Source organism: Panthera tigris, chromosome A1, assembly GCF_018350195.1.
Source record: "Panthera tigris isolate Pti1 chromosome A1, P.tigris_Pti1_mat1.1, whole genome shotgun sequence".
In the NCBI taxonomy this organism is placed as follows: domain Eukaryota; kingdom Metazoa; phylum Chordata; class Mammalia; order Carnivora; family Felidae; genus Panthera; species Panthera tigris.
In genome coordinates, this window is record NC_056660.1 from 211190141 (window position 1) to 211210160 (window position 20020).

The 20020-nt window shown below is 41.3% G+C and overlaps 1 protein-coding gene across 1 annotated transcript in view; it reads left to right on the forward strand.

Moving 5' to 3' along the window:
* The window catches only part of LOC102959469 (A disintegrin and metalloproteinase with thrombospondin motifs 12), a 301054-nt gene that overhangs the window by 139461 nt on the left and 141573 nt on the right, over nucleotides 1-20020 (forward strand). The window lies entirely within an intron of this gene.

Here is a 20020-nt window from a genome sequence, read left to right on the forward strand (position 1 = left end):
GTCCTTGCCTTCAAATGTAGTTTTTGCTTTCAGAGCACCTATAGTCTAATGGTGGAGATTGACATTAATGTAAAAACACTCAAATAAATGTAAAATTACAAGTGTGTTAAGTGCTTGAAAAGGGAGTAACTTGTGGCACGTGAGCACCTTTATGGGGGTGTGGGGGTTATTTCAGTTAGGGAGGTTGGGTAAGGGTCCATGAGGAGAGACCTTTGAGCTGAGAGCTGAAGAAAGACTGGAGTCAGTGAGATGAAGAAGGAAAGAAAGAGAGTGTGAGGTAGAACAAACACCATATAAATGTAGAGACCCTAAGGTGAGATAGAGCAGGATGTATTTGAGAATCAGAGTGAGGCTGGTGGGGATGGAGTTCTGAGAGCATAAGGGGATGGGCTGGGAAATTACATAGGCAGGAGAAAAGAGATATTGGGTAGTTTCAAAAGGAGCGAAGTTCTTGAATTCAGGAAAGGAGGAGTTACCAATTTCGTCTCTATCATCTATTAGATATCAGGCTCTGTGCTGGACATAGCCCTGAAGTAGATCGTGCTGTTAGCCTTCTTTACAGACAGAAAACTTAAGTCATTTGCCAACATCATTGCAAAACTGCAGGTTTCAGTTCATTGATTCCACTGAACCAACATCAAAACCACCAGCCCCCCCAAATCGCAACAGTACCATGAAAAGCAACTAGGGAAACTCTGTGATCTCAATAGAAATGCATAGTGGGCTCGTAAAAGCAAACAACTCTCACCTAGGAAGGTTTGAGGGGACTGAGGTGAAAAATAGACTCAGTGCCATTCACTACTCACAGGCACTTCTAGCACTGCTTTTGTGTTAGTAAGTTCACATGAAGCTCTATTTTGTACAGAACATTAGCTGATGAAGGGTTCAGGCAAACTGCACCGTCTGTTTGACTTACACTCTTATCTGTGCCACCATGTATCCTCAGCATTTAAAAACGCAGAAGATGATTCAATAGGGGAACTCAGATTGGCACAAGGATTTCTGTGATGATTGAGAAGGCATGTATTGATCTTCACAGACTCATGATCATCATCAATGCCATGCTATACTGTAGCAAAAGAGAGTATCCTGTATGAAGCAGGGCTGATTCTAGAACAAATGCTGGAAGTTGCTGTTTATAATTACTATAAATAATTACTGTAAATAATTACTATAATTACTATCAATGTCTTTATTATTTGGAGTGCAGAAGGGGAGAATGCAGTCCTAGTTATGTATCAGGTTGAACTTTGTGCTCATGAAGGTTCTATGAACAAAGTCATTTAGCGTAGCGTTGATAACACTTTTTCTGTGGGATAGGTTATGGGAGACTTTAATCTGTTTTTAGCCATCTGTGAATGCCCAGAAAATCCATTTGATCCAGTGCATGCACTACAAAAATCCTTGAAATGTTGTCATTGGTGGCTGTCACTATCCTTTAAGTTGACATTGACAGGAAACTCGAAAAAGAAAAATGATAGGGATTTGGGGGCTTTGTGGCTTTGGGAGATTTTCCATGTTCATTTCAAATGGCTTCAGACAGAAGGTATTGTGCCCGTGGTTAGGTGGTGTGTATCTTCAAATTTTATCCCCACAAATTAAGTCTCCAGTTGGTAAAGGATTTGGAACACTAGAGTCCCTGCCCTGACTGCCGACTCTGGGAGTGGTTATTTGGAAGGTCAAGTCTTGGGGCTTGCTCCCACTTTGTATGGCAATCACAGAGCACCTTTGCCATGGCCTGGATGACCTTCTTAATTTTGTTTAATCTTACTTTATATTTTAAACATATAAAATACGAGGAGAGCTCCTTAGTAATTCTAGACGTCCACATTTGGATAATTTCTTACTGACCCAGATCTGCTCCTAGGGGATGTGCTGGGGCAGGTGGGGTGGTTGTCAATGCTATTCCCTTTTGAGTTTCAAAGAAAGCTCAAAAGAAAGAAATAGACGGTGGTCTGTATGGTCCACAATGCATGCAGCTAGAGCTCATTGGGTCATACTTTTTTTAAAAAAATTTTTTAACGTTTATTTTATTTATTTATTTATAATTTTATTTTTTATTTTTTAAAATTTACATCCAAATTAGTTAGCATATAGTGAAACTATGATTTCAGGAGTAGATTCTTTAATGCCCCTTACCCATTTAGCCCACCCCCTCACACAACCCCTCCAGCAACCCTCTGCTTATTCTCTATACTTAAGAGTCTCTTCTCTTTTGTCCCCCTCTCTGTTTTTATATTATTTTAGCTTCTCTTCCCTTATGTTCATCTGTTTTGTCTCTTAAAGTCCTCATATGAGTGAAGTCATATGATATTTGTCTTTCCCTGACTAATTTCACTTAGCACAATACCTTCCAGTTCCATCCACGTAGTTGCGAATGGCAAGATTTCATTCTTTTTGATTGCCGAGTAATACTCCATTGTGTATATATACCACATCTTCTTATCCATTCATCCATCGATGGACATTTGGGCTCTTTCCATACTTTGGCTATTGTTGCTAGGGCTGCTATAAACATGGGGGTGCATGTGTCCCTTTGAAACAGCACACCTGTATCCCGTGGGTAAATGCCTAGTAGTGCAATTGCTGGGTCGTAGGGTAGTTCTATTTTTAGTTTTTTGAGGAACCTCCATACTGTTTTCCAGAGTGGCTGCACCAGCTTGCATTCCCACCAACAATGCAAAAGAGATCCTCTTTCTCTGCATCCTCACCAACATCAGTTGTTGCCTGAGTTGTTAATGTTAGCTATTCTGACAGGTATAAGGTGGTATCTGGGTCACACTTAATAAAAGGAGTAGCCAGGCAGCCACAGACCCAGCTAGTAAGGAAGGAAGGAAGGAAGAACAGATTTTGGAAGACAGCAACAGTCTTGCCTCTCTAGGAACACCAGAAGATGAGGGTGCTAAGGGTGGTTGGATGTTGGGAAGCAAAATCTGGAGAAATTCCCCAAAAGGTAACGACCTAGCTAAGCCATTTTATAGGCTAATTGCATTTTTAAAAAATTTTAAAAAAACTTTTAATGTTTTATTTATTTTTGAGAGAGAGAGAGAGAGAGAGAGAGCGCAACTGGGGGAGGGGCAGAGAGAGAGAAACACAATATCTGAAGCAGGCTCCAGGCTCTGAGCTGTCAGCACAGAGCCCGATGCAGTGCTTGACCCCACGAACTGGGAGATCATCACCTGAGCCGAAGTTGGATGCTTAACAGACTGAGCCACCCAGGTGCCCCTAAAAAGTTTTTTTAGAGAGAGAGGGAATGTGCAAGCAGGGGAGAGGGACGGGGGAGAGAGATAGAGAATCTTAAGCAGGCTCCTTGCTCAGCCTGGAGCCTGACGCAGAGCTCCATCCCATGACCCTGGGATTGACCTGAGCTGAAATCAAGAGTCAGATGCTCAAATGACTGAGCCACCTGGGCGCCCCAGACTAACTGTATTTGATTAACTTTATCTTATGTGTTTTTATTTATTTATGTACACATCTCTAATTCCCATTCCTGGGATTATATCATGCATGCCTTTGTTGTTAGACACTTTCCCTTTCCCTACCCTACCTCCATTCCTCAGAGGTTGCTTTTCCTGGTGCTAAGTCCACTCAAGCAGGAAACACAGATCAGGAGCTCAGAAGGGCTGTTTGAGCCAGAGGTATAGAGGCGAGTCACTGACTCTGGACTAGGAATTGGGAGATTGAAGATTAGTTTTTGCTTTTGCTACTACTCTGTGAGTTCAGACAAAGAATTTATTTTATTTTAATGAAGTTTTTACTGAGATAATTGTAGCTTCACATACAGTTGTAAGCTACAATAGGACGAGATCCCAATTTACCCCAAGGGTAACATCTTACAAAACAATAGTACAATATCATAATCAGGATACTGACATGGACATAACCCAGTGATCTTATTCAGATTCTCCCAACTTTCTTGTACTTGTGTACTTATGTATTTGTGTTTATGTGTGATATTAGTTCTACACAGTTTTACTACGTGTGTGGTTTTATGCATCTACCAACACTGTTGGGATACTGAATAGCTCTTTCCCCACAAGAATCTCTCATGTTGCTCTTTCATAACCACACCACCTCCCTCACCACCATGCTCCCCATCCCTCATTCCTAACCTCTGGCAAACCGCAAGCAGTTCAAAAATTTTCTAATTTTTTTTTTCATTTTGAAATGCTCTGTACGTGGAATGATACAGTATGTAACCTTTTGGGATTGATTTTTTTCACTCAACATAATAATTCCCTAGACATTCAGTGCTGAGTGGTATTCCAGGATATGTATGTAACCATAATTTATTTAAACTTTCACATATGGAAGAACAGCTGGATGGTGTCTAGTTATTGGCTATGAGAAATAACGTTGCTCTAGGGGCTCCTGGGTGGCTCAGTCTGTTGAGCATCTGACTTTGCAGGTCATGATCTTTCAGTTCGTAGGTTCAAGCTGCTCGTCAGGCTCTGTGCTGACAGCTTGGAGCCTGGAGCCTGCTTCCCTCTCTCTCTCTACTTATGCTCTGTCTCTCCTTCTCTCAAAAATAAAACATTAAATTTTTTTTTTTAAAAAAAGAAAAGTTGTTCTACACATTGTGTACTGGTTTTGGGTTAACATAAGTTCCCATTTCTCTAGGATAAATGCCCAAGAGTACAGTTCTATGTCACATAGCAATTGCACGTGTAGTTTTATAAGAAACTGCCAAAGTGTTTTCTAGACTGGCTATACCATCTTATATCCCCACCAGTTGTGCATAAGTGATCTACTTGCTCCGCATCCAATATCACAATAGTGATACTGTCACTATTTTTAATTTTAGCATTCTTTTTTTAAATCAAGTAGGCTTCATGCCCAGAGCAGAGCCTAATGTGGACCCTGAGCTCACAACCCTGAGATGGAGACCTGAGCTCAGATCAAGATTTGGATGCTTAACCGACAGAGCCACCCAGGTGTCCCTTTAATTTTAGCATTCTTTTTTTTTTTAACTGTTTATTTATTTTTGAGACAGAGAGAGACAGAGCATGAACGGAGGAGGGTCAGAGAGAGAGGGAGACACAGAATCTGAAACAGGCTCCAGGCTCCGAGCTGTCAGCACAGAGCCCGACGCGGGGCTCGAACTCATGGACCGCGAGATCGTGACCTGAGCCGAAGTCGGATGCCTAACCGACTGAGCCACCCAGGTGCCCCTAATTTTAGCATTCTTGATAGATATGTAGTGATATCTCCTTGTAGTGCTATCTCATTAAGTTTCATCTCCCCAACAGGTAATGTTGGACATCTTTTCATGTGCTTTTTTGATATCCGTATGTCTTCATCAGTGAAATGTTTGTTTCTGTCTTTTGCTCATTAAAAAAAATAATAATAATGTTTTTGAGAGAGAAACAGAGCACAAGTGGGGGGAGGGGCAGAGGGAGAAGAGACACAGAATCCTAAGCAGGCTCCAGGCTCCGAGCTGTCAGCACCGAGCCTGACGCGGGGCTGGAATCCATGAACCATGCATGAGATCATGACCTGAGCCGAAGTTGGATAGTTAACTGACTGAGCGACCCAGGCTCCACTCTTTTGCTCATTTTTAGTCATTCTTTTTTTTTTTCAATATATGAAGTTTATTGTCAAATTGGTTTCCATACAACACCCAGTGCTCATCCCAAAAGGTGCCCTCCTCAATACGCATCACCCACCCTCCCTGCCCTCCCACCCCCCCATCAACCCTCAGTTTGTTCTCAGTTTTTAAGAGTCTCTTATGCTTTGGCTGTCTTCCACTCTAACCCCCTTTTTTTTTCCTTCCCCTCCTCCATGGGTTTCTGTTAAGTTTCTCAGGATCCACATAAGAGTGAAACCATATGGTATCTGTCTTTCTCTGTATGGCTTATTTCACTTAGCATAACAATCTCCAGTTCCATCCATGTTGCTACAAAGGGCCATATTTCATTCTTTCTCATTGCCACCTAGTACTCCATTGTGTATGTAAACCACAATTTCTTTATCCATTCATCAGTTGATGGACATTTAGGCTCTTTCTATAATTTGGCTATTGTTGAGAGTACTTTTGCTCATTTTTAATTTGATTTTTGGTTACTATTGAGTTTTGAGAATTCCTTATGTATTTTTTTATACCAGTCTTTTGTTGGATATGTGGTTTACAAATATTTTCTTCCAGTCTGCAGCTTGTTTTTTCATCTTCTTCACATAGGCTTTTTAAAAAATGACAGCTTTGTTGAGACATAATTCAAATAAATATAATTCACTTATTTAAAGTGTACAATTCAATGGCTTTTAGTATATTCACAGAGTGGTTCTACCATTACCATAGTCAACTTTAGAACATTTTTGTCACCCCTAAGTGAAGCTCAGGGAGCCACAACTCGCAGTCAGCCACGCCATCACTACGGGTAACAGCCTAAATACACCTACAACCTTCTATACCCATACAACCATGCTGTTTTCACGTTCAGTACCATTCAATAAATTACATGAGATAGTCAATGCTTTATTATAAAATAGATTGTGTTAGATGATTTGGCCTTACTGTAGGCTCGTCGAAGTATTCTGAGCATGTTTAAGGTAGGCTAGGTTAAGCTATGATGTTCAGTAAGGTGTATTAAATGTATTTTCAACTTAATGATATTTTCAACTTATGATGGGTTCATTGGGACATAACCCCATTGTAAGTCAAGGAAGATCTGTATACAAATTGAATTTACTACCCTATTTTTGAGAAAATTCCAGATTTTCTATCTCTAAAGCTGGGGGGCCCAAAGCAACATCTCAGAGAGGAGTGTATGTGGAAAGAGGTATGACAGAGTCCCCTTTTTGTGTAAACAAGGAGTTAGGTGGAAGATTAGAGAGGAAAAATTGTATGTTTGAAACAGTCCAACAAAGCAAGCCCATCTACAGAGGACACATCTCCAGTTGACAATATTAAGCCAAAAAGAGCTGCCTAGAAATCTCTTAATAGCCTCAAGAGGGCAGAAGTGGGCAGAGGCATAAAGGTTCAGCCCAAACCAGCTTGTCTTGCAGTGATGGGTGGATTGTAGCTCTAGGACAAGGGGAAAAAATCACGGAGGGTGGGACCAGCAAGGCTGCAGTCAAAAGTCCTGGAAAATTTCAGGGAAAACTTTTAACTTAACATTATTGCCAAACCTCATTTGTATTGGAAAATGGAATTTCTGGCTAATTAAAATGTTAAAGTTTATTTAGAAAAGTCTTACTTTGACAGCTGTACTTGTCGAAATGTTAATGCCTTAGTAAGCACACTTTAGTGATTGTGAAACAGTGATTGGTGCTGAAGTCTCCTTAGGGACCTAAAGGTCACTCTGGGACTTGTTGATGTGGCCATAGAAAGTGCAGGAGGTTGGGTGGAACGGTGTTCACTTGAACATCCATCATCTACCACGGAGGTTACCTTTTTTTTTACTTCGTTTTTTAATTATGGTAAAATCTATATAAAATAAACTATACCGTCCCATTGTTGGGCAACCATCACCACTATCCATCCATCTCTAGAACCATTTTCATCTTTCCAAACTGAAACTGTATACCAATCAGACAATAGGTCCTCACACTTTCCCTCCGCTGGGAGCCCTTGGCAACCACCATTCAGTTATCTGTCTGTATGAATTTGACTACTCTAGGTGCCTCCTGTACGGGGCTTCCTGCAGTATTTGTCCTCTGATGACTGCTTATTTCATTTAGCGTAAAGTCCTCAAGTCTCCTTTATGCTGTAGCAGGTGTCAGAATGCTGAATAACATTCCATTGTATGTATACACTGCATTTTGTTTATCTGTTCATCTGTTAATGGACAGGAAGTCATTTTTTAGAATAAATCTAAGTGTCAGAACTATCTGATCTCTCTCCCTCTCCTAAAAAAAGTACGGAAAAAAAGAGTAAGTAAAGTCACTTGCCTCCTAATGCTGCTTCCTTGTCATTGTGCTCTAGTGCATGAGGAACAAAGATGTCTCATAAGGTGAGGACAGGGATGAGGCAGCCAGGCTGGTTAAAGTCATGGCTCTCCCCAATCAGTGAAACTAAATAAATTTAATGGAAAACAAGAGGAATGAGGTTTTGACCTATCACAAATATTATATCTTGAGTTGCAGATAAGATAGAGGAAAACAAAATAACACTTATTATGACTCCAGTATGTGGAGGGTATCATACTTGATGTTCCCCCCACGTTATAATGTACTCCTTCTATAAAGCAGTTCTGTGAGGTAAACTTGGGACAAATAATTAGGAGACCCTGGATTAATAACCAAGGGTCTTGAGCTCTAAAGAAGTTCTATGCAATAAAAATCTAATGTACATCACATATGTCGTGCTCAATTTTGTAGAAGCCAAGAAGAAAAAAAACATAAAAAGAAACAGACGAAGTTTATTTTAATAATTTTCTTAGCCCACAATATCCAGTATATCATTTCAACATGTAATGTTAATTGTTAATGTGATAGTTTACATTTTCTTTCTTTCTCTTTCTTTCTTTCTTTCTTTCTTTCTTTCTTTCTTTCTTTCTCTTTCTTTCTTTTTCTTTCTTTTTCTTTCTTTCTCTTTCTTTTTCTCTCTTTCTTTCTTTCTTTTTCTTTCTTTCTCTTTCTTTCTCTTTTTTCTTTCTTTCTTTCTTTCTTTCTTTCTCTCTCTCTCTCTCTCTCTCTCTCTCTCTCTCTCTCTCTCTTTTTATACTAACTCTTTGAAATCCAGGGTGTGTTTTACATGAACAGCACATTTCAAATGCTCTGGCGCCACATGTGGCTGGTGGCCTATGGATTGTCCTGGGCTTCCCTGGACCATAGTGTTCTTTCCAGTGCTCCAGAAGTGTGTTTATCTGGCTAAGTTCAATGTCTTCCTGTTTACCTCATGTGTCTCTAGTTCCTTAACAAAATACTGGCTCCCATTTTCAAAGCTCTTTGCCATCACATGCCTTCATAGAAGAATGGCTGCTAACTTAGAGGGAATAATTCCTTTTTTTTTTTTCCTCCTTAAGTTTGCATCTTCCCCCACCCTAGTCAATTTTCCTTTCTTTGGAGAACCAGAAAATGAATGAATAGACAAATTGGGTAGATTTATATTTCTCAATAATTACATAGGTTACTGTGTGATTGCTGTTGCTAGAGAGTCATTTTAAATGATTGGGGAGAATAGCTTCTGGTTACTTAGTTAAAAGGGCAAACATTAACAAGAGAATTGGATAAAGAACTCAGAAAAATGCTGCTATTAAATTATAAATGTGAAGAAAATCAAAGTAAAGGGTCTTCATATTAAAAAAAAATTTTAATGTTTATTTTTGACAGAAAGAGAGAGAGAGACAGAGCATGAGCGGGGGAGGGGCAGAGAGAGAGGGAGATGCAGAATTGGAAGCAGGCTCCAGGCTCTGAGCTGTCAGCACAGAGCCCAACACAGGGCTGGAACTCACAGACTGCAAGATCATGACCTGAGTTGAAGTCAGATGCTCAACCGACTGAGCCACCCAGGTGCCCCAAGTGTCTTCACATTTTTTAAAGTTTATTTTTCTAACTACAAAAATAACATAGAAAATTATTACAATAAAGTGGATTAAAGAAAAAAAATTACGCCAAATTCCACTTTCTGTCATAGCTTCCAAGAAATTTGAGAGCTGAAATGGGAGTGCCTCATTACTTTGTGGTATCCCTGGTCCCTTCGGAGCAGGAGGGCACCTTTGTTCAGAATAGCATTTCCTTCAGGAAACAAAATTTGCCCGATTGTGATGCGTGATTTGTTGTTAGCACTCTACTTTGGGGACTGGGGGTTGGAAGTGAGTAAATATGTTGAGCAAAGTATAGAAGTTTGAATGAATGAATAATGAAATTCAGATTAGGTTCACTAAAATGCAAACACTTTTTTTGTTTTGTTTAATGCTCTATATAACATCCCAGCTCCACAAATAAATATTAAGCAAATGAATCCGTATACTCACTCAGCAGACACTTACTGCATATTAGAAGACACCAGGCTCAATGCTGAGTGCTGAGTTAACACAGTGACTGAGGCACTGGTCCAGTTCTCCCTTGTAAAGAAAGCCTTCCCCCTCAGGGAGATGCTGTCCATGCCAGCAGGATGACCCACGCAGAAGATAAACATGGAGCTTTGAGCTAAGACAATCCATTTATTTGCTACATTTGAGAATAGATAAAATCCTGCCTTTGGTTCATAACAATAATAATACCATCTTGACCTTTACTAGAAAAAAAGCAAACTGCAATCTATCTTTTTGGCAGTTGTCACAAGAGTAAAGTGATCCATGATTGCAGCAGATATAATGACCCTGCGACTGTAATTTGTTTCTTGTGTCAAGTGTATGTGTCACTGAAGCCTAATAAAAGATGATACATTCAGTGCCTCCAGTGCCTTTAGACTCTTTAGGAAACCAGATTCTTATAACACATTGGGAAACTCCACACCCTATAGCGTTTCCTACTTTACAAAAACATTTTTGTAAACTCAATACACTATATTTGTAAATATAGTGGGGCTGAATTTCACCATGAAAAAGAACACAAAATATGATAGACAAGAAATCCTTAGCCCTAAGAAATCCTTAGCCTCTAAATCCTTAGGGGAAATCCTTCCCCTACAGTATGGGGAACTTTAAAATTCTGGACAAAGAGCTTTAAAAAATCTCTTTTCTTTAAATACAGATAGTAGAGTGGACATGAACATGAACAAAGCTTTCAGAGGTTAAAAGAAGAAGAAGAAGAAGAAGAAGAAGAAGAAGAAGAAGAAGAAGAAGAAGGAGGAGGAGGAGGAGGAGGAGGAGGAGGAGGAGGAGGAGGAGGAGGAGGAGGAGGAGGAAGAGGGACGGGGGAGAAAGATGGGAATGCAGACAGCAGAGGTTAACCAAATGCTAGAGACAAAGATGATAGTTTCCTGGAGCTCTATACTCTGGATTTTAAGAATCCGTTTGTGAGCAACTGGGGACAAATTTCTGAGCCCATAGAAAGTGGACAGCCAGAAGGAGGCACCTAAATAAAGCTGAAATTTGGGAAAAAGTGTTATTCTCAGTGAAGGGGTGTATTAGAAATCAAACCAAACCAATCAACCAACAAAAAATATCCCAGAGAAGAACTGTAAAGAAATGCACCTATTTTGGTCTAGTTTCTGGGTAGAGGAGGGCCATATATGCTAGGAGAAGAAGAGAAACTTATATTAATAAATATCGTACTTATAATAAACGGACATGGAAGAAGTTGTATTGGTGTGAAATTAAGCATTAAGTAGAGAATGTAAACACACCCATTATATATGTATGTGTAGAATATACCCATATATATATATGTCAGTATGACCATATGTAAATATGGTCTCTTTCACCTTTTTAAAAAATGGTCTCATCAGGGTGGCATTGTTCTTTTGGTGTCGGCTCAAAGATAGGGCAGATGGCTTCTCTGGTCTCTGGAGATAGCTCTCTGATTGGTGTCCTCAAAGGTTTCTTTGATCTTAACTTGCAGCTTGACTACTTGCTGTCTTGCCAAGTTAACATTTATTACTCAGGATATCCATTTTCTGAGGGACTCTGGGGGTACAGAAGAGCTTAGATCTATTTATGCCCTGGAGTCAAGTTGGTGACTTGAAATACCAAGCAGTTATGTGTGGACTAGGAGGATAGCAGCAGCAAAAGTAGCTCACTGTTAGGTTTCTTTCTAACAGACACACTCAGCCTTTGATGACTGGAGAGAATACTAATAGTCAACCCAGTAGGTGTCACGAAGAATTTTCTTGCTTCATTTAAAAGCATGTAAGAATTGAGGTTCCCAAGCATGAATAGTGTTTTCTTTCTCTTTCCACGGAACCTTGGCACATTGAGATCTGTAAAGAAGACCATACAGGGGACTCATGGCATTGTTTTCCCCAGGACACAAGTCTGATCGTGCTATTTCTGAAAGCCGTTTCTGATCATGCTATTTCTGGAAGCCATTTGGGGTGGTCAGTCATTCCTGCTATTTATACAGTGGAGGTATTAAAAGCGAACCCTCTGTTTGTTTATTTACACTCAACCAACTTACCCATCTGAGGAGACGGATCAAATGCTACCACTTGGAGAGGAAAGCAACCCACCCCCTCAGGGTTATGGATAAGAAGAGATAGCACTTACAGACATGGAGAGGGTGGTTAAGTCATCATATCCTTCAGGATTATATGTTTATGTGTGACAGAAAACCCCAAAGAAGATGTATTTATTTGAGATATTGCTATTGCGTGCACAGAACTAGTCTAGACAGAAGAGTGAACAAAACAGACAAAACAGCCCTCTTCCATTCTAGTTGAAAAGTAAACTTTTATTTCTCTCTCACATAAGTGAAATTTGGAGATAAAATGTGCAAGGTTGGTGCAGTGCACCATCATCAGGAACTCAGACTCTTTCTGTTGCCTGTCTTCTCTCTTGTTCTATCTTCTGTGATGTCTGGCTTCCACTTTCTTGTCCATCCACACTCAGGGCCAAGAAGGAAGAAGTAGAAAAGAAGTTCCTGGGTCTTCCTTTTAAGTTCTGTAAGGTAGACGTGGTGCTTTCCCTTGGGTCCCACTGGTCAGAATTTAGTTGCAAGGGATGCTGCGTTATTGTATTCTAGGAGGGCGTGTGCCCAGCAAAAAATCAAAGAGGAAAAGCAAATATTGGGACAACTGGTGGCCTGACACAGTCATCATGAAGGCAGGCACAAATTGCCTTATGCATGTTCAGTATTTTGTATGATAGTTTTGGGGATTTGATATAAACAACTGGACAGGAACCTAGGCAGATGAGAAAGGGACACTGAGCTGAGAGGGTCTCCACCTTAGGTGGCCCACCACCTTAGAATGGCCTAGATCCATCTGGATAGGACTGATTCATTTTTCCTTCTTGTGACAACAGTTGGCTAGAAGTCCCTGTGAGCATTAAGAAAATCCTGTTAAGCCGTTGGCATCATATTTAATGAACATGTACTATGTTTGTAGCATTTGATAATCTTTAAAAGTACTGCCAGAATAGGTAGACCTGGAGTTTCAGAGTGAGCCTTTTCTTGGAAGGTCTTGCTGAAGCTTAGGATCAGCCCTAGGTAATTGGTAAGATGCCCCATACTGGTCCATCACCCATCTCCCCACAGATGAAAGAACTCCATTCTTCAAGAGGCTCCTCTCCTGCCTCTCCCATTTTCTCAGTCTTTCTACTTAAGTAATAGGTCTTTCTGATCCCAAGATATAAACCTTCATTAAGACCAAGGAGAACCCTAGGAAGAAAGCATAAGGTACTTGAAGAAACAGGTACCCTAGGTTTCCATTCCCACTCTGTAGCTCCTGGAAAAGACATGTTTTTCCCCTTCATTTCCATACAGATTATCTTAGAATGACAGGTCCTTATAATCTGAAAAAGCTTTAGCAGTCATTTAATCTGATTTCCTTCCTGAGCCAGTAATCCTTAAAAGCTGTATTTCCTAAGTGATGTGCCATGGAACACTACGTATTAATGAGAGCTCTGAAAGCAACAAGTCCCAAGGTCAAGAAAGCTTGGGAAACAGTGTACTAAATTCCCTGCTTGTATTACCGTATAGCTAGTTATTTATAAGCTGGTGGATTCTACATTATACATGAAAATGTAACTGTGCAGGAATAAACTCTTTCTGAACACCTTCAGAAATGGAGAGCTCACCACTGAGGATGTAGAGGCTGTGTATAAGAAGCCTTTCACAGTGCCTTGGAGGAAGTGTGGAAGTCCCTCAGTTACTAAGCTAAGGAAAGTGTGTCATTAGAGTTCTATCAGTGTTTCAGCTTGCTGGGACTCATTATCCTACTTGGTTGATTACTTAAGTTTGGGAGTTTTTTGGTCTTTCTTCTGCCCCTATCTGCCTCTTCCACATTTGTCTTCATTATGAGAAATTCATCAGCACATTTTTGCCAGAAGATGAGGAAGGAAAAGAAAGTGTGTGGGATTAGATCTCAATTCAGTGGAATTGCTTGTCATCGTGTGTTAGCAATGAACAAAATTGACAATTTAAAGTAAGATAATAATGGATCATATTGTTTTATAAATTCTGATTCTGATATTGGCTCTCAGGAGAGATTTAAAAGCTTCCCTTTTACCTGTACTTGATTTAATTGTTTTATCATTTTGGGAGATTTCTCATCTCAAAAATGATTTCTCATTTTCTCCCACCTTTTTGACATGTTCTCAATTAAGTGAGGGTGTTATCAGCCAGGACCAGTCAGCCTGTGGGGAGCATATATAGTTTTTCATTTTTTCGCATACTGATACTTTGGTCCACAGCCCTAAACCTGGGACATACTTGCTTTTGACATCTACTCGTTACTAACACTTAGACTCCTGTTTCTTCACTTGTTTATCTCTAAAGACATATGTCTTCACTTTAACAGTGGCCAGTTTTGAGAAGTCTCTTACCTAAGGACAAAAATAGTTTTGGTTCACAGTGAGTAAGATATACTTCTTTTTAATGAAAATGAGCTCCCTGGCTGGGACATTTCAAATCTACCTGAAGCTGGCCCAGAGAGGTGGACACCTTTGGCAGCTCAACTATTGTTGCTAATGGATATGAGCTCCAATACTGATGTTCAGCTCTGTTGGGAAAGGCAGCAGTGTTCTGCCAAGAAGGGGATCTGGTTGCAAATGTGTGATAGCAGCAAAATGCTGACTTGTGTGGGCAGTGGAAGGTGTGTTTGTTCAACTGAAACAACACCAGGGCTGAAAAGACCCTTAGATATGGTGTCTTCTGGTGGTTTAAAGCTCTGCCATGTGGAGTCCCTCTCTGTACCCTCTGCCACATCTGCTTTGGGATTGTTTCTTTTCCTTGCTTTTTGCATAATTTTGGTTTGAAGAAAGGGTTTCATTACTAAAATACATTTTTTTAAATTTTTTAAGTAATCTTTCTACACCCAACATGGAGCTTAAACTCACAACCCCAAGATCAAGAGTTGCATGCTCAATGGATTGAGCCAGACAGATACCCATAAAATACATTTTTAACGTAGGAGTTCAGTTCAGTTTCCTCATTACATGGCTGTGGGGTAGGGGTGGTGATGAGAACACCTGCCCAAGGTCATGTGGCTTACAAGTGGCTCAATGCAGAAGTGGTTTTGGCCAAGCTCATAGGTATGGGGAGTGAAACAATTGTCAATGGTGGACCTGAACCAAAGCTTTCTAGGTCCTATCAGACTTAAGATGTTCCTCTTTTTTCCTGGTGTCATTTCTCTAACCATCAACTCTAGATCCAAGACATCTTCTCTAAGTAGCATGTGTCTGGATTATACAAGAGAAGTGAGACATTGTCTCCAGAAAGCCAGTTTCAAAAGATCATGTATTACCTATTGAGCTTCTCCTAGACAAATTTCCTTCAAGCGTTGCTTGGAACTAGTAGGGACTTGGAGCTTGGGGCCAGCTGGTGCCTGATCCAGCTTTTCTGCTAAGATGATTGTTTTGAGCTAACCCTTTCTACTCCGCACATTGCAGTTTCCAGGCAGGGGTTTCCCAGGAACACTACCTCTATCCCCACAGCACCAATCTGAATGAGATTCAGACCGACTCATCTAAAATGCTGGTCTGCTGCTTATTAGCCATATGACTTTGAACAAATTTTATAACTTCTCTGAATCTCATGTTTCTTATTTTAAAATAGCAATAATAAGAATTATCTCATATGGTTATTGAGAACTAACTAGTAAATTATCAAATAAAAAAGTGTTTATCACAGACCAGGCTCTTGTTAGGCATTTCATCAGAGGTGGCTGCCCGTGTTTGTGTTGTTGCTGAGTCGTTGTGCTTCAGGAACCTCACTCGTGCTGATGGCAGGAAGATGAGCATCTAGAAGCTATAGGGTGTGGCCTGGAGAAGATTAACTTGAGAGAATCTTCTTGGGGGAAGCTGGGCCTCAAATCTGTCAGTTGGTGCAGTTAACATCCAGTTTCCAGTCAGTGGTAGGTAATCCTTCATGCCAGGGAGAAATCCTCCTTCTCTATGAAAAATCTGTGCATAGGGCAGCAGAAGAGAATTGAGGTGAGGGAAGAGCTGAGTCAGGATAGGAGACAGAGCCTTGAGCAAGTCCTTCAGTGGAAGAGGTGGCTTTATTGCCCATGCTAGAAGCTCCTGGAATGCTAAAAAAACATCCCTTAGAGTCCAAGAAACTTTATAATTTTCTGAGTCTTCCACTGTGTTCACTTTCCTTGCTCCCTGGGAAAACTTGAGTCTTCTCCATGCAACTTGCTCAAGCCATGGTTCAACCTACCTGCAGATGTCCTGGCGACCCTGAGTCTGACAGATGGGCTCTGCTATCCAAGAAAGCTCTAAATGAGACAGAGCTTTGTGAAGAGCTGCCTAAAGCACTTGGGGTTTGGGGAAGGGAAAAAGAAGTCAGTTATTTGTATTCCCCAGAGATCTCTAGGCCCTCTGTTCTGTTAGTGCACAGGGCGTCCTGCACCCCTCAGCAGACACTACAGATAGCTGCATTTCCTTGGCTTCTGGTTTGGGAAAGTCAGTCCTGGGTCAAGACTGGATATTGTCCTTCCCAAAACTGCCCACTTGGCTAGATTTCTCCCCTTCGAACAGACACTTCGCAGTCTCAGTGTGGAACATTCTTTAATTGACACAAGCCATCCAATAGGGAAAAGTAGACAACTCTTGCAATTCTTCAGTATTTGTGATTCATAAGTTGTTTCTGATCATCTTCAGTTTTTCCTTCACCCATACATCAAACATTTATTGAGCGCCACTGTTTGCCAGGCATGGTATTAGGCACTGGTCATAAAGTGAAAGGAGATGCCCTTCTGGCCCTTTACAAAGCCAGCAAGGCCAGGCTCTGATGCGAGCTTCTCTTCTTGTAGTTGAAATGTGAACTTCAAGAACCTCTGACAACCTTGGAAAATAATTTTACTTAAATTGCTTTACTTTCTGTCAGCTGTTTTTTGAAGAAAAAAAAATCATCCCTGCAATCACTTCTTGGAATTTTCTTGATTTTTCACCAATTTAAACTCTAATGTAGTCCTGTGTAGAGAATGTCACTATAGTTTGGAGGGTATATGTGTGTGGGTGTTGATAATTTTGTATTTTCTTTGGGGGTGGAAAAGGAACACAATGCGAGGTAAGAGAATTCTTAAATATTCATTTTTATAAGTTTTATTAAAGAATTTTGTCAGAAGAGAAACATTGGACAACCCCTCGAGGAGCAGGAAGCTACAGCACTGTGGAAGTTCTCAGTTAGAGGCCTGCCCAAAAGAGAGACCTCTGAACAAAGTATGTGTGGGGTATGGACGGAATTGTGTCCTCCCAAATTTCCCATGTTGAAGCCCTAATCCCCTACCCCCCACCCGGTGTGACTGTATTCAGACACAGGGTTTTTAGGAGGTTACTAAGGTTAAATGGAGTCATAAGGGTGGGGTCCTAGTTCAACACGATTGGTGGCCTGATAAGAAGACAAAATCTGTCCACACGCACACACTGAGGAAAAACCATGTCAGCAGATAGTGGGAAGGTAGCCATCTGCAAGCCAGAAAGAGAGCTCTCACCAGACCCTGCCCTTGCCGGCATCCTGATCTTGGACTTCCAGTTTCCGGGACTGGAAGAAGACACATTTCTGTCCTTCAAGCCCTGGTATTTTGTTATTGCATCCTGAGCTGACTAAGTATGTGTGTGGGGGGGTGGTGGCAAGGTCAGGAGCCTCCCAGAATTGTTGGCACCTCACCTGCCACTACAGAACTGTCTGACTTTGTCACCAGGCCTTGAAGAGAAGTGTGTACGGCTGGCTTCTTGTACAGTCTGAAATTCTTGAGCAGAAGCAATTTTTCTGTTAAGTCTGGGATGACTTCATGAGGACAGAGTCGGCCTGGGTGTATACGATCCTCTCCCAGCTTGGTCCCGTCAGGGTCCAGGTGGAATCCCACCACTACCACTTCTGCAAAGCTTCTGGCACTGTTTATGAGTACAGATATCTCTCTCCTTGGGGAATACGTGAAACCTGAAGACATTTTCATTAGCGCAGGATCTGGCCTTTAGCAAGTGCTCAGTGTAGGTCTTGTTGAAAACGTTAAATCGAGGGGCGCCTGGATGGCGCAGTCGGTTAAGCGTCCGACTTCAGCCAGGTCACGATCTCGCGGTCCGTGTGTTCGAGCCCCGCATCAGGCTCTGGGCTGATGGCTCGGAGCCTGGAGCCTGTTTCCGATTCTGTGTCTCCCTCTCTCTCTGCCCCTCCCCCGTTCATGCTCTGTCTCTCTCTGTCCCAAAAGTAAATAAAAAACGATGAAAAAAAAATTAAAAAAAAAAAAAAAAAAGAAAACGTTAAATCGATACACGTCTTTACCAGCCTGCATCTCTCATTTCCACGTTTCTTTCTACATGCCTGTTTACTGAGAACTCACCAGACTATTTGCTGGAAAAATTGAAAATAACTTCATGGGCTTTAAAGGTATCTTTTTTTTCCCCTTTAAACTCTTTTGCTCAACACTGAGGAGATAAAAGGTGGAGGAGGGGGAGTAAAGGCAGAGACACAAGAAAAGCAAGGACTGGGAGAAGCAGAGAAGTCACCTTTATCCTACCAGCGTCTTATGGGTGGCAGCCTCCTGCCAGGTCCTAACCTTAGGTACCTGCGGCCTGAGAGGAGGGGTGTCCATAGCCACAGCCTGGAGCAAGGGGTCCTGCTTTAATGACTGGGCTGCACAATGCACACTTCGTGCCAGTGGAAGCCTCTGCAAGAGGACCCCCACTGAGGGGGTGGGTGATGAGCCTACAGGACCAAGTGAGGAGGGGGCACCAAGGACTACAGGCTTTGTTAGGGCACTGGGTGAAGATGCTTATAGCTGCTCGCCCAGATATATAAGGTCATGGAGAGCACTGGTCATCCTTGCAGCTTGGAGGAGATTCCCCACCCCACATGGCAAGGACAAGAGGGATTGAGAGAAGGAGATCACACCTAACTGGATTGATAGGATTCCTCTACTTGGCCTGGTCTGCTAACGCCCCTTCTAGAACACAGATCCCACGTGGACTCGAGTATGGCTTGCTCCTTGGCTTGTACAGAGAGATTTGGAAACATAGTTTGAAATGTTCCCATCCTCAAAAAGAGGGTGACAGACAGGGGGGTAGGTAAGGATGCAGAGTCAGAACCCATTGGTAACATCTCTAGAGGTTTCTTAGGGAAGACATACTCATCCGTGCAAAGTAGGTGGAGAAGGAAAATAGAAACTTGTTCTACCACAGGCAGATGAGAGGTCAACCATCTCCTTGTTCGCAAATCTTCACAAGACTTCCCTTCAAGGCTAACACAATCCTGGGTTATTTTCCAAAAGTGCTATACCTAGTACAGCTTTATTATTTTCAAGTAAAGCTGACAAGAAGTGAATTTGAAATTATTTGGACCTACAATTATGTCACATTTTTTTGGTGAATATTACTGGGTATGTTCTAACTTCACACAGATAGTGAAACTGAGGAACCCAGAAGGGCTACATAGCAAACCAGGGTAATCAACTCTATCTTTATACCTTCTTGAAGTATATACAGCTTTTCCAGCTTTCATGTTCTCCGGTTGTATGCATGTTTACTCTGCGGGAGACAGTGTGGTATATATGAAACGTACATGATTTTAGGGCATAGAAAACCCTGGATCTTCCAGACTTTATAGACTATGTGACTTCGGGGAAATTATTGAACCAGTCATTTTGAACATTAATTCCCACATTTGCAAAACAAAGATAGAAGCACGTCCCTCAAACCTTCATGAGGATAAACAACTTGGTGCTTTAAAACCCAGGACACTGCCTTGCACATAGTAGGCACTGAAATATTTAGAGGAGGAAGAGAAGAAGAAAAAGTTCTTATTTTTTATTATAACATCTTTTTAATAGTGAGGAGTCTATTTAATGAAATAGGTAATAATTATTTCAGAGAAGTACCTTTGAACCTCTCTATAAGATGCAAGTTTCAGGGGTACCTGGGTGGCTCAATCATTTAAGCATCCAACTTTGGCTGAGGTCATGATCTTGGCAATTTGTGAGTCTTAGCCCCGCGTTGGGCTCTCTGCTGTCAGTACAGAGCCCACTTCTGATCCT